Raw genomic sequence first — 11,951 nt, forward strand, 5'->3', positions numbered from 1 at the left:
CATTTACCTCCCCCTTATGAAAATTTCGTCCTCGAAATTTTGCTACAAGTCCATCAATTAAACAACTATGGATACTTGTTTCTGATTTTCTCTTCGGCTTCCCACGTTGCTTCTTTCGTGTATGGTTTCGCCATAGTACCTTTACCAATGGGATTGTCTTATTCTTTAAGACCAGTTCCTTTCTGTTAAGAATCTCCACTGGCTATTCCTCATAAGACAAATTCTCTCTCAACTGTACTGGTTGCTCAGGCAACACATGGGTAGGATCTAGCACATACTTTCTAAGCATTGCTATATGAAACACATCATGAATATGAGATAACTCTGGAGGTAAATCCAATCGATATGCCATTGGGCCAACTCTTTCTATTATCTCATAGGGTTTAATATATCTCGGGCTTAATTTCCCTTTCCTACCGAACCTGAGTATACCTTTCCATGGAGATAACTTAATAAATACTTTATCACCAACTTCAAACTCCAATTCTCTTATCCGCTTATCGGCGTAACTCTTTTGCCTATCTCGAGCCGTCTTAAGATTATCTCTTATAATCTTAACGCTGTCTGATGTCTGTTGCACGAGTTCTGGACCTAGTAATTTCTTTTCACCAACTTCATCCCAACATAGCAGAGTCCTATATGGCCTTCCGTATAGTGCTTCATAAGGTTCCATCCCAATACTCGAATAGTAACTGTTGTTATATGCAAATTCGATTAATGATAGATGTGTGTCCCAACTACCTTTAAATTGCAATATGCACGCTCTCAGCATGTCCTCTAATGTATGGATTGTCCATTTCGACTAACCATCCATCTAGATTGGAATATACACGCTCTCAGCATGTCCTCTAATGTCTGGATTGTCCGTTCAAACCATCCGTCTGTGGATGAAAAGCGGTACTAAAATATAACTTGGTCCCCATAGCTTTCTGTAAACTAGGCCAAAACTTTGATGTTAATCTGGAGTCTCGATCTGATACAATTGAAACTGGAGCTCCAAACTGACTCACATCTCGATCAACATACAGCTTAGCTAATTGGTCTAGGGTATAAGTAACTTTAACATGTAAAAACTTAGCTTTCTTCGTCAATCTATCCACAATTACCCATATACCATAGCTCGCTAGTGTTCTAGGTAACCTAAACAGAAAATCCATCGTAATATGCTCCCATTTCCACTCTGGTACTGGGAGTGGATTAAGTAATCCTGCTGGCCTTTGTCTGTCTGATTTAACTTGTTGACATACTAGACACCTGTCAACATACTCTGCTATTTCTCTTTTCATACCAGGCCACTAGTACGATCTCTTTAATGTCCTATACATCTTCGTACTGCCCGGATGCATAGCATAGGCCGAACTATGTGCCTCCTCTAGAATGGCTTGTTTAAGTGCTAAGTCCTTAGGTACACATATTGTTCCTTCTTTTAGTAGCACTTTGTCGGCTCTTAATTGATAGTCTGCCTTCAATCTTTTACTTACTTCTTCAGCTAACTTCTGAATATCAGAATCCTTTAATTGCTCATGTAGAATATCTTCTATGAGAATAGGACGTACTTCAAATGAAGCTAGTAATCCTCTTGTTTGATCGATTGATAATGCTACCCTAGCATTATACAACTCATGAATCAGTGTACCCTTCACTGAATTGATACTAGCTCTAGCTGATCTGGTTTTTCGACTTAAAGCGTCAGCTACCACATTTGCTTTACCTAGGTGATAGTCAATTGTACAGTCATAATCTTTGATCAACTCGAGCCACCTTCTCTGTCTCAATTTCAGTTCCTTTTGATCAAAGATATACTTCAGAATTTTATGATCCGTGAATATATGACAATGCTCACCAAACAGGTAATGTCTCCACAACTTTAGAGCTAACACAACTGCTGCTAACTCCAAATTGTGCGTAGGGTAGTTATATTCATGCTTCTTTAACTATCGAGAAGCATAAACTACTACCTTTCCCTCCTGCATCATCACACATCCTAACCCTTGTCGGGATGAATCACAATAGACTTCAAACTCTTTACTTTGTGTAGGTAGAGTTAATACTGGTGCTGACACTAACCACTTTTTCAACACCTGAAAACTATGCTCGCATTCTGGCGATCAGTCAAACTTCGCACCTTTTCTGGTCAGGTTTGTCAATGGTAAAGCTATCTTAGAAAAGCCTTCCATGAATCTCCTATAATAACTGCTAAACCCAGAAAACTGCATACTTCGGTTACATTCAGAGGTTGTTTCCAATTGATTATTGCTTCTATCTTTTGGGAATCTACACTAACTTCGTCAGCTGAAACTATATGCCCAAGAAATACGACTTGGTTTCAAAAATCACAATTACTAAATTTGGCATATAACTTCTTTTCCCTTAGCATCTGCAACACCATCCTCAGATGTTCTTTGTGCTTCTCTGCACTACTAGAATACACTAGTATATCGTCTATAAAAACTATCACAAATTGATCCAAATAAAGATGAAATATCCTATTCATCAAATCCATAAATACCACAGGAGTATTTGTCAATCCAAACGACATTACTAGGAACTCATAAAGTCTATACCTAATTCTGAATGCAGTCTTTGGAACATCTGTGTCTTTCACCTTCAACTGGTGATAACGTGATCTTAAATCTATCTTAGAGAACACTGTGGCTCCCTTTAACTGATTAAAGAGATCATCTATACGAGGTAATGGGTACTTATTCTTAATGGTCACCTTATTCAACTGTCTATAGTCTATGCATAATCTAAGAGTACTGTCTTTCTTCTTAATAAACAAGACTGGCGCTCCCCAAGGCGACACACTGGGTCTAATGTACCTCTTATCCACAAGTTCTTGTAACTAAACTTTTAACTCCTTCAATTCCATTGGTGCCATCCTTTATGGTGCCTGGGATATAGGTGTTGTACCCGGAACTAACTCAATAGTAAACTCTATTTCTCTATCAGGTGGTAAGCCTGGTAACTCTTCAGAGAACACATCTAAGAATTCTTGTACCATAGGTACATCATCAGGTCTCAGTTTCTTATCCTGTGAAACTGCTGCATAGGCTGAATAGGCTTCACATCCCTTACTCAGTAGCTTCCTAGCCTTCACCGCTGATATTAAGCTTCCTGGAAGTATTCTTTTACTTCCTATCAGGGTTATTTCTTTTTCACCTGGTTTTCTAAACACTATTTCTCTCCTAAAACAATCCATAGTTGCATAGTGTTTACTTAGGAAATCCATACCTAAGATGACATCAAACTCTAGTAATTCTAATGGAATCAAGTCAACCCATAAACTCTGATTTCCAAGAATTACTTCACAATTCCTGTAATACTCATGTACAACTAGAGTATCTCCTACAGGCGTAGAGATAAACAAATCCTCATTCATACGCTCAGGCACTCTATAATGCACACATGCTACATATGAATGAGCACGTAACACTAGGATCAAATAATGCATAAGCGGATTGATTACATAAAGTTATCGTACCAGTTACGACATCTGGAGCCTCTTCCACTTCCTGGTGTGTCATAGCGTATACTCTACCTTGCTGCTGCTACTATTGCTACTACTGTTGTGGTCATCCAGCTACCCCTTTCTACTTAGTTACACCGGATCCCTCACCTTTAGCTCTAGTAGCTTTAGGTTGATCTATAGTTTGGGTAACTTCTCTTTGCTCACTCTGTGCTCCATGACCTAGCTGAAGACAATCTCTCTTGAAATGCCCTACTTGTTCACATTGGAAGCACACATTCCTATTGCCATAACATACTTCAGTATGGGGCCTACCACAGTTTACACAAAGTGGTTTCCTCTCTGTACTAGCTACTGACTCGCTAGCGCAACTTGATATCGATCTACCACTCGGTCCAGCTGTAGGTCTTGACCTCTTTCAACCTGAACTTTGTTGGCTCGTGCCTCCAAAACTCCTCATATCCGACTGTCTAGAGAACGGGGGCCTAAATCTCTTACTTTTCGTTTCTTCAGACGTCCTAAATTGTCCTTCACCTGTAAGGAGTATATCTTCCCTCGCTACATTCTACTCTAAGGATAGCAGTCTCAACTAATTGAGTGAAATTCACCCAATTGGATGTAGAGGTAACCAGTGTACATATCTTTCTACTTAGGCCATTCTCAAATCTTCTACACCTTTCCTTCTCTTCCGCAATGATCGAAAGGGCATACTAAGATAACTCAGTAAATCTTTCTTCATACTCAGTAACCGTCATCACTCCTTGAGTTAGCCTAAGGAATTCCTCCCACTTCACTTCTTTAAAAGCACTAGGGTAGTATTTACCCTCAAATATCTGCCTAAACTTAGACCAAGTCATAGTTTCTGAATTATTCCTTCTGGCCTCTATCACTTTCCACCACTTTTCAGCCCCTTTTTGTAGCAAGAAAGCCGCTAACTCGACCTTACGATCCTTAGGGCACCTTATAACCTTAACACTTCTCAATCAAGTCCAACCAGATCTTAGCATCTACTAGATCTATGGCTCCATCGAACGTTGTGGCTTTTAAAGATTTCAGCCTGTCCACGCCAAATTTCTTCTCTGGATCGGTCTGTATCGATCCTACACTAGCCGCCAATCACTGGGCGATTCTATCAAACACTTGATCCTCCATCTGGGGATCTACACCTACCCGTGGGGTACTCGACTCATTTGCAGAAGTCGCTTCCTGCTCTACTGAGTCTCTAACTCTTTTCTCTTTCAGATCGGAGTCCCATCTAGCTTCAGGACCTCTACTGGTAGGGTCAACATTCCTTTTCTCAGTCTGTTTGCTCCGCCTCCCACTTCTCCTCAACATCTTTGTCTAATTATTAAGTACACATGTTAGGGACTTATTTATGGGACTTATTCTAATGCATGAACTCTCTCTTTCACCCAAAGCCTTATACTCTAATACTAAGCTAGCTCAAACCTTTCCAAAGTTTACGTATACCTTTGCTTTGATACCAAGCTATCACACCCTACCCTAGACCACCCTCTTAGTCTAGGAAAGGGCGTGACTGCAGCAGTTATCAACCCTTTGGTTGACACTTACTGCCTAATAACTCTTGCGGAATAACTCTTATACCAAAATATAACTCATATATAGTGGAATGTCTTTAGGCCAAACATTTATTAATTCAGAAGCATAACGTGTTTAGAGTCATTACAACACTAGATTCACAAGTCCTAAAGCCTAAAACCCTAGTCCCTATTTGAACAACAATAACATGTGGACAATATAACAGTAACCACCTAACAGACAAGTTACAATGTCTTTATCCTTTAGTGGTAGAGCAGATGCAGAGCTATCTTCTGAGGATTTGACCGCTACCTATGGGGGGGAAGGAAAACATTTGAAAATGGGGTGAGCTTGCTAGCCCAGTGACTGACTTAAGAAAGGTAATTGATTCTCATACAAAATTTCAATAAAGAGTTTAACTAAAATATAAACTTTCTACAGTACCTTGTACTGCAATATAAACATTTTCCAAGCATAAAGCATATAAAGCTGTTTTAATCATAAAATATTAAAACTGTTTCTCAGTTGAGAATAACCCCACTGTGGGTAAAAACAATCCCAACACAAACTGCTAGTCAAAAGATAACCCTTTTGCTCAATCTCTAACTCTAACTACCTATGTGTACGTGGCCATACTAAGTACCGTCATACCTTAGGTACTTCTGCTCAGATACCTTCTCAAATGTCCTTCTGTATCGAGCTACTAGGATACCTTCTCAAATGTCCTTCAGTATCCGGTTGGTTTGGTACCTTCTCAAATGTCCTTCAGTACCAATAGATACCTTCTCAAATGTTCTTCAGTATCTGGTTGGGCGGATATATTCTCAAACGTTCTTCGGTATCGCGTTTTAAGTAAAACTAGTCATAAATGACTTTCTTTAAAGCATGTAAAGTATAACACATATAAAAACATAGCTTTAAAGATACTAACGCATGTTGGGTATATTTAACACATATAAATAGCTTTTCAACAAACTTCCCACACATGCATGCATTTAAAATATAACTCATGGTTTGCTTGGAAATCACTTTGTAAAACTAGTTGAACTGTAACGACCCGACCCCCTATGACTTAAGTTAGGCTGTTACTAAAATACATGCATGCATGGCACTTAAAACAACACTCATTTATGTTGAAATAAATGCTAAATAGACAAGAGAAGTTCAAAAGCCATTTATTAAATGCAATTGTTAACAATAATAGTGTACCCATGATTCGTAAAGACTATTAAAAGTATATAAAAAAAAATCCTTCATAATAAGTTTCAAACATTAAAACTAAACATTAAGGGAAAAATAAGGACTCTAAATTTCATGATGCGGAAGCGTAAAAACTAGTCTCAGTGGCATGATCACGAATTCCGCTGCGCCATCGTCGGTGCATCTCTACCCTTACCTGAAACATCAACATAAGAAAGAATGAGCATGAAAAACTCAATAAGTAACCCCACCACTAGGGTCAGGCTAGGCATCTATGTCCTCTAGATACCCACCTATGGCACATATACACACATGAAACAGGTAAGAGACTGAGTATTATCTATTGTAGTTAAGTATGCTCACTACCTCTGGTGAGTCCTGTAGGAAAAACAAACTGGTGAATCCCGAAGGAGACATAAACTGGTGAATCCCGAAGGAAACACAAAACTGAAGGAAACACAAAACTGGTGTCCCGAAGGAAACACAAAACTGGTGAATCCCGAAGGAAACATAAACTAGTGAATCCCGGAGGAAACACAAACTGGTGAGCATCTAACTAATCAATGAGGACATTCACATAGTCTCAACATTCAAAATCAACACTGTACGAATCTATGACATACATGTAATCTTCGATACCATGGCTCTACAACATACACGTAATCCTCAACAACACATTCTACAACATTGATGTATACCTTAACATCATAGTTCCACAACATACAAGTATGTCTCAACATCAGTAGATCAGATACCAACATATGGAAACACATACCACCTCATACTAACAATCAAGTGCCTAGGTGTATAGTAAACAAATCAGAACTCGTGCCAGAACATACTTTGATTCAGGTCATACTATCAATCAACATGCTAACATTTACCATAACATACACTCATCATGCTAGTATAAAACTAAAGCCTGGACTGTGGGCAGTTCCAATGGTAAGAATACCTTGAAGTCAAAATTATGTCTAAGCGACAAGTAAATTTATCTTCCTCTTAGCTTAGATGGATCTTGAATTAGGCCTAAACAGAATCCAAATTGCAATTAATAAAAGATCTTAGTTCCAATAACCAAATTAGCTAAATAATTCCCAATAATCTTACCCAAAAGCTTGTCGAAACCACAACCAAATCCTCTTGACAGCACACTTTTAACTTCAAAGCTTTTCCAAAACTTGATTTTTAAAGCCCAAACAAATATGTGTCAATAGATTGAAGCAGAACACCATTAGCTAATAAATCCAATTAAAAAAATGGCACAATCTTACCCAAATCCACAAGTTCCGATGACCCTTACTCTTAGCAGCACAAACGACGAGATACGACGGATTCAAAACACCCTTGCATGACTGACGGCGAGCGACTCGACCGTCGAGTTGTGAATCTTCAGATCTGGGCGCGAGTGACTTTGGAATCTTGAGACTCTGGGCAATGACCTGTAATACATGGAGACCAGCGAGGGTTGGCGAGCGATACCGTTGGGGTTCGACGTTCAGAGACGTGGCTGATCTTGTGAATCGAGTGGCAGCGAATGCTTCGTGGCCCAGACAACTGAAGGGAGTCGAGTCGACTTAAGAGGCACGCCGCTGAACAGATGCTCACGGTCGGAAAAGAGGGCGCGACGTTCGTGGGTTTAGACGGAGGTGACGTGTGGTTGGGAGGAAAGAAGAAAGAAAAATTGGGGATAATGGTGTTGCCGTGCGGTGCGAGGAAGAAGAAGGAGAAGTGTTGGTAGGGGGTTTTAATAAAAATAATAATAATAAATGTAATAACTAAAAAGGAAGGTATAATTATAATAAATTATTTCTATTTCAAAAGGAAAATTAATTTCTGCCCATAACTTTCACATTGAAATTCAAAATTGAATAATTTTCTACCAAACTTAAATTCCCGCATTTATACTTGAGATCCAAAATGAATTAGCAAATAATAACGTTACTGAAATTACATTATTATAAGAAAATGTGCGGGGTGTTACATTCTTCTCTCCTCAAAGAACTTTCGTCCTTGAAAGTTAAAACACTGCGGGGTGTTACATTCTTCCTTCCTCAAGGAAATTTTGCCCTCGAAAGTTCATTCTTGAAAAAGCTCTGGGTATTGGGCTTTCATCTCATCCTCTCGGTCCTAGGTGGCCTCCCTGAACTGGTGGTTTTGCCATAAGACTTTCACAAAAGCAATTTCCCGGTGGCGCAATGTCTTTTCTCTGGCAAGGATCTCTGTGGGCTTTTCCTCGTAGCTCAAGTTATCATTCAATCGTAAGGGCTCGTAGTCAACTACGTGGGATAGATCTATCACATACTTTCTCGACATCGAAACATAACAGACATTATGAAATGAAAACAGCGATGAAGGCAATGTTAATCAGTAAGCCACGGGCCCAATTCGCTTCAAGATCTTGAAAGGCCCAAGGCATCACGAACTCAGCTTCCGTTTCCTACAAATCCTCGAAACACCTTATCACCAGTCTCAAATTCCAGGTTCTTACGTCTCACGTTAGCATAGCTGTTCTATCTACCTTGAGCTATTTGCATATGTGTTCAGATCTGCTGTATTGCCCCATTTTTCATCTGCGCTAACTCAAGTCCTAGCAACTTTCATTCACCAACTTCATCCTAACATGTAGGAAACCTGAATCTCTTCTCATATAAGTCCTCCAATGGCGACATGCTAATACTAGTATTGTGACTAATAATATAAGCGAACTTTATTAGATGCAAATGAGAGTCCCAACTCCTCAAAAACTCCACCCACACACCCATAACATACTCTCCAATTTTTGGTTCGACCGCTTTGTTTGACCATCAGTCTATGGGTGAAAAGCTACAATAAATTCTAACTGGGATCTAACACCTTTTGGGAGACTCTTCCAAAAATGGATGTAAAACATGGGGCGTCGTTTGACATAGTTGAAACTAGCATCAAAGAGGTGTGACAACCCCTTCCATACATAACTATGAAACTTAAGATGCTGAAAACCAACAATACTTTAACACGTTCAAGCTAAGAACTATGAAAATTGTCATAAGCTTAGGAAAGTCTTATCAACTAAAAAGATATATCTGAGCTTACCATTATGTCATAGAGAAAACTTCATAGGTGTAGTGGAGAAACTGGTCATACGATATAATGTGTCATCTGAAGATATGTACCAAAACAAATCTGGTCAACTAAAAACTGCTTCTACTCTAGAAGTGCTGACTGTGATGTCTTTCTTAGGGTCTACATGTCTAAGAATAACTCTATCTAATTAAGCCTCACATTCATGAGAAACTCATCATAAGGCTCTATATTGTCATGGGCTATAAAACTTGCTTGAGCCAATCCTCATATTATTCTTTAGCTTTAAAACAATCACATATCATTACTTAGACCCTATTGTGGATGAGTTTAAAATTCCCTCTGAAAATGAGGTTTTGAAGTCCCTGGATGCTAAAGCGCCAGTCAATTGATAACACATTTTCATAACCTCGTAATAACCATAATTGATCCCTAAAGTCGGTTTTTACGATAAAACCTTCTTGATTCATAAGTCATAGCTTGATTTACTCGTACTCCCTAGAGCTAGTTAACTCATTGCCCATGCAAGAGAAAACATACTATCCTGTACCGCTCCAAACCTACCTATAGCAACTTCTTGTTATCAACTCAACTTTATTACAAGTCTATCCCTTCTGCCAATGGTGATATTGGAAGATCCAACTTACTTACTTTTGTGCATCTACCACTTTTGTCTACCTCGAGCTGGATTAAGTTCCTTTTTCAATCAAATTGATGGTCTTGCTAGTTCATGTTTCCAACACTTGCACACAAAGTCCAAATCCCTTAAATCTTACTAATGCCCTTAATGTTTTACGTCTTAACTAATGAAGCCTCAACATACCATATCAATAGTTCTCGAACATCTACTGTTACTAGTAACTCCATTTTAACTTATCCCTTCTCAACCTTTTGTTTCGGTAACAGATTTTTGTGTTAAAACAAAGTTCCATATCAATCACCTATATAAGCTAGCTTTCCATCTAACATATATTGTCCTAAAGTTCCACATGATAATGAGGTATTCTTCTTTTACACCAAAACAAATACCTTGTAACCCCTCTTATCAAGCCTTCAAACCATACTTAACTAGGAGTTTCGAACACATTAAATTTCTCTCTTTCCAAGAGAGTAAATTTTTTTGGATACTTTTCTCTCATTCACACTTATCTCTGATAAAACCACTAAATTCAAGACACTTTTTTTTCCACTTTCCATGTGGAACATGATCTCTTTACTAAATTATATTTTACTTAACTCCTCCATAAATCTTATCTCTCTCACAAAGAACTTCCTTCTTGTAGAATTCTTCTTTTTCAATTTGCATACTTTTAAACTCCAAAAGACTTTTGTTTCTTCAAATTTACCTAACTTGGATCTCCTCATCACAATAAGGCTCTGGTGTTCTTCTAGGTATACTAGAATAATCCTTCGACCTAAACAAATAACACCTTACTTTATCCCCTTTAAGTCCAAGGTCATGTCCAACTATTTTAGCTTCCTTTAATGACATCAACTTAGCTAAATATTCCAAAATAATTCTTCAAATCATCACATATACTTTATCTACTCCAACAAGTCGTAGTATTATCTAGGTGATTATGACTTATGAATCCTTTCTAAATTTCTTCTCAAAATGTTGGGTTTTTAATATATTAAAACCTTTAATAAATCCATCGTCTCTTCTTCTTGTCCTTCATATCCATAAAACAATTTTTAACCTTATTTTCAAGAATGTGCCATGTGAAAGAATTTATTTATAATGTCTCCAATTGCACCACAAAACATAACACTAGTCCTTAATGAATTATTGTCAAGACAATTTTATTCCTGGGCTTAAACATATACATACCTTTATTTCTAAACTGTCATAACTCTACATAGTTTCATCAACCTTTAAGATCTCTGAACTGAGGTATATGTATTTGTTCGTTTCTAACATAATTTCCATGAGATAAACTAGTGCCAAGTGAGCTCATAATTTATTTTATTTTATTTTATTTTCCTCCTTTTGTAGTGTCGTACCTGATAATCCTCTTATAATAACTTCTAACGAGTCACTATCCTAGCATTAGAACATAATTAGTGTATTTAAGCTAAACAAATATTTTAATGCACAACTATCATAAAACATATAATTGATAGGACATACCTGGCGATGACGAGGAATCCGTTTAAGGGCCCCAGGGACAATCTATACTTACATAGTAAGTCAGTCTACAGAACCCAAAACATGGGCTCTGATACCAACTGTAACGACCCGACCCCCTAGGACTTAAGTTCGGCCGTTACTAAAATACATGCATGCATGGCACTTAAAATGACATTCCTTTATGTTGAAATAAATGCTAAATTGACAAGAGAAGTTCAAAAGCCATTAATTAAATGCAATTGTTAAAACAATAATAGGGTACCCATGATTCGTAAAGACTACTAAAAGTCTAAAAAAAAAAATCCTTTGTAATAAGTTTCAAACAGTAAAACTAAACATTAAGGGAAAAATAAGGACTTTAAATTTCATGATGCGGAAGCGTAAAAACTAGTCCCGGTGGCATGATCACGAATTCCGCTGCGCCATCGTCGGTGCATCTCTACCCTTACCTGAAACATCAACATAAGAAAGAATGAGCATGAAATACTCAGTAAGTAACCCCACCACTGGGGTCAGGCTAGGCATCTATGTTCTCTAGATACCCACCTA

The sequence above is a fragment of the Benincasa hispida genome, chromosome 10 (genome assembly GCF_027475165.1).
Source record: "Benincasa hispida cultivar pf3 chromosome 10, pf3_genome.v1.1, whole genome shotgun sequence".
Taxonomy (NCBI): Eukaryota; Viridiplantae; Streptophyta; class Magnoliopsida; order Cucurbitales; family Cucurbitaceae; genus Benincasa; species Benincasa hispida.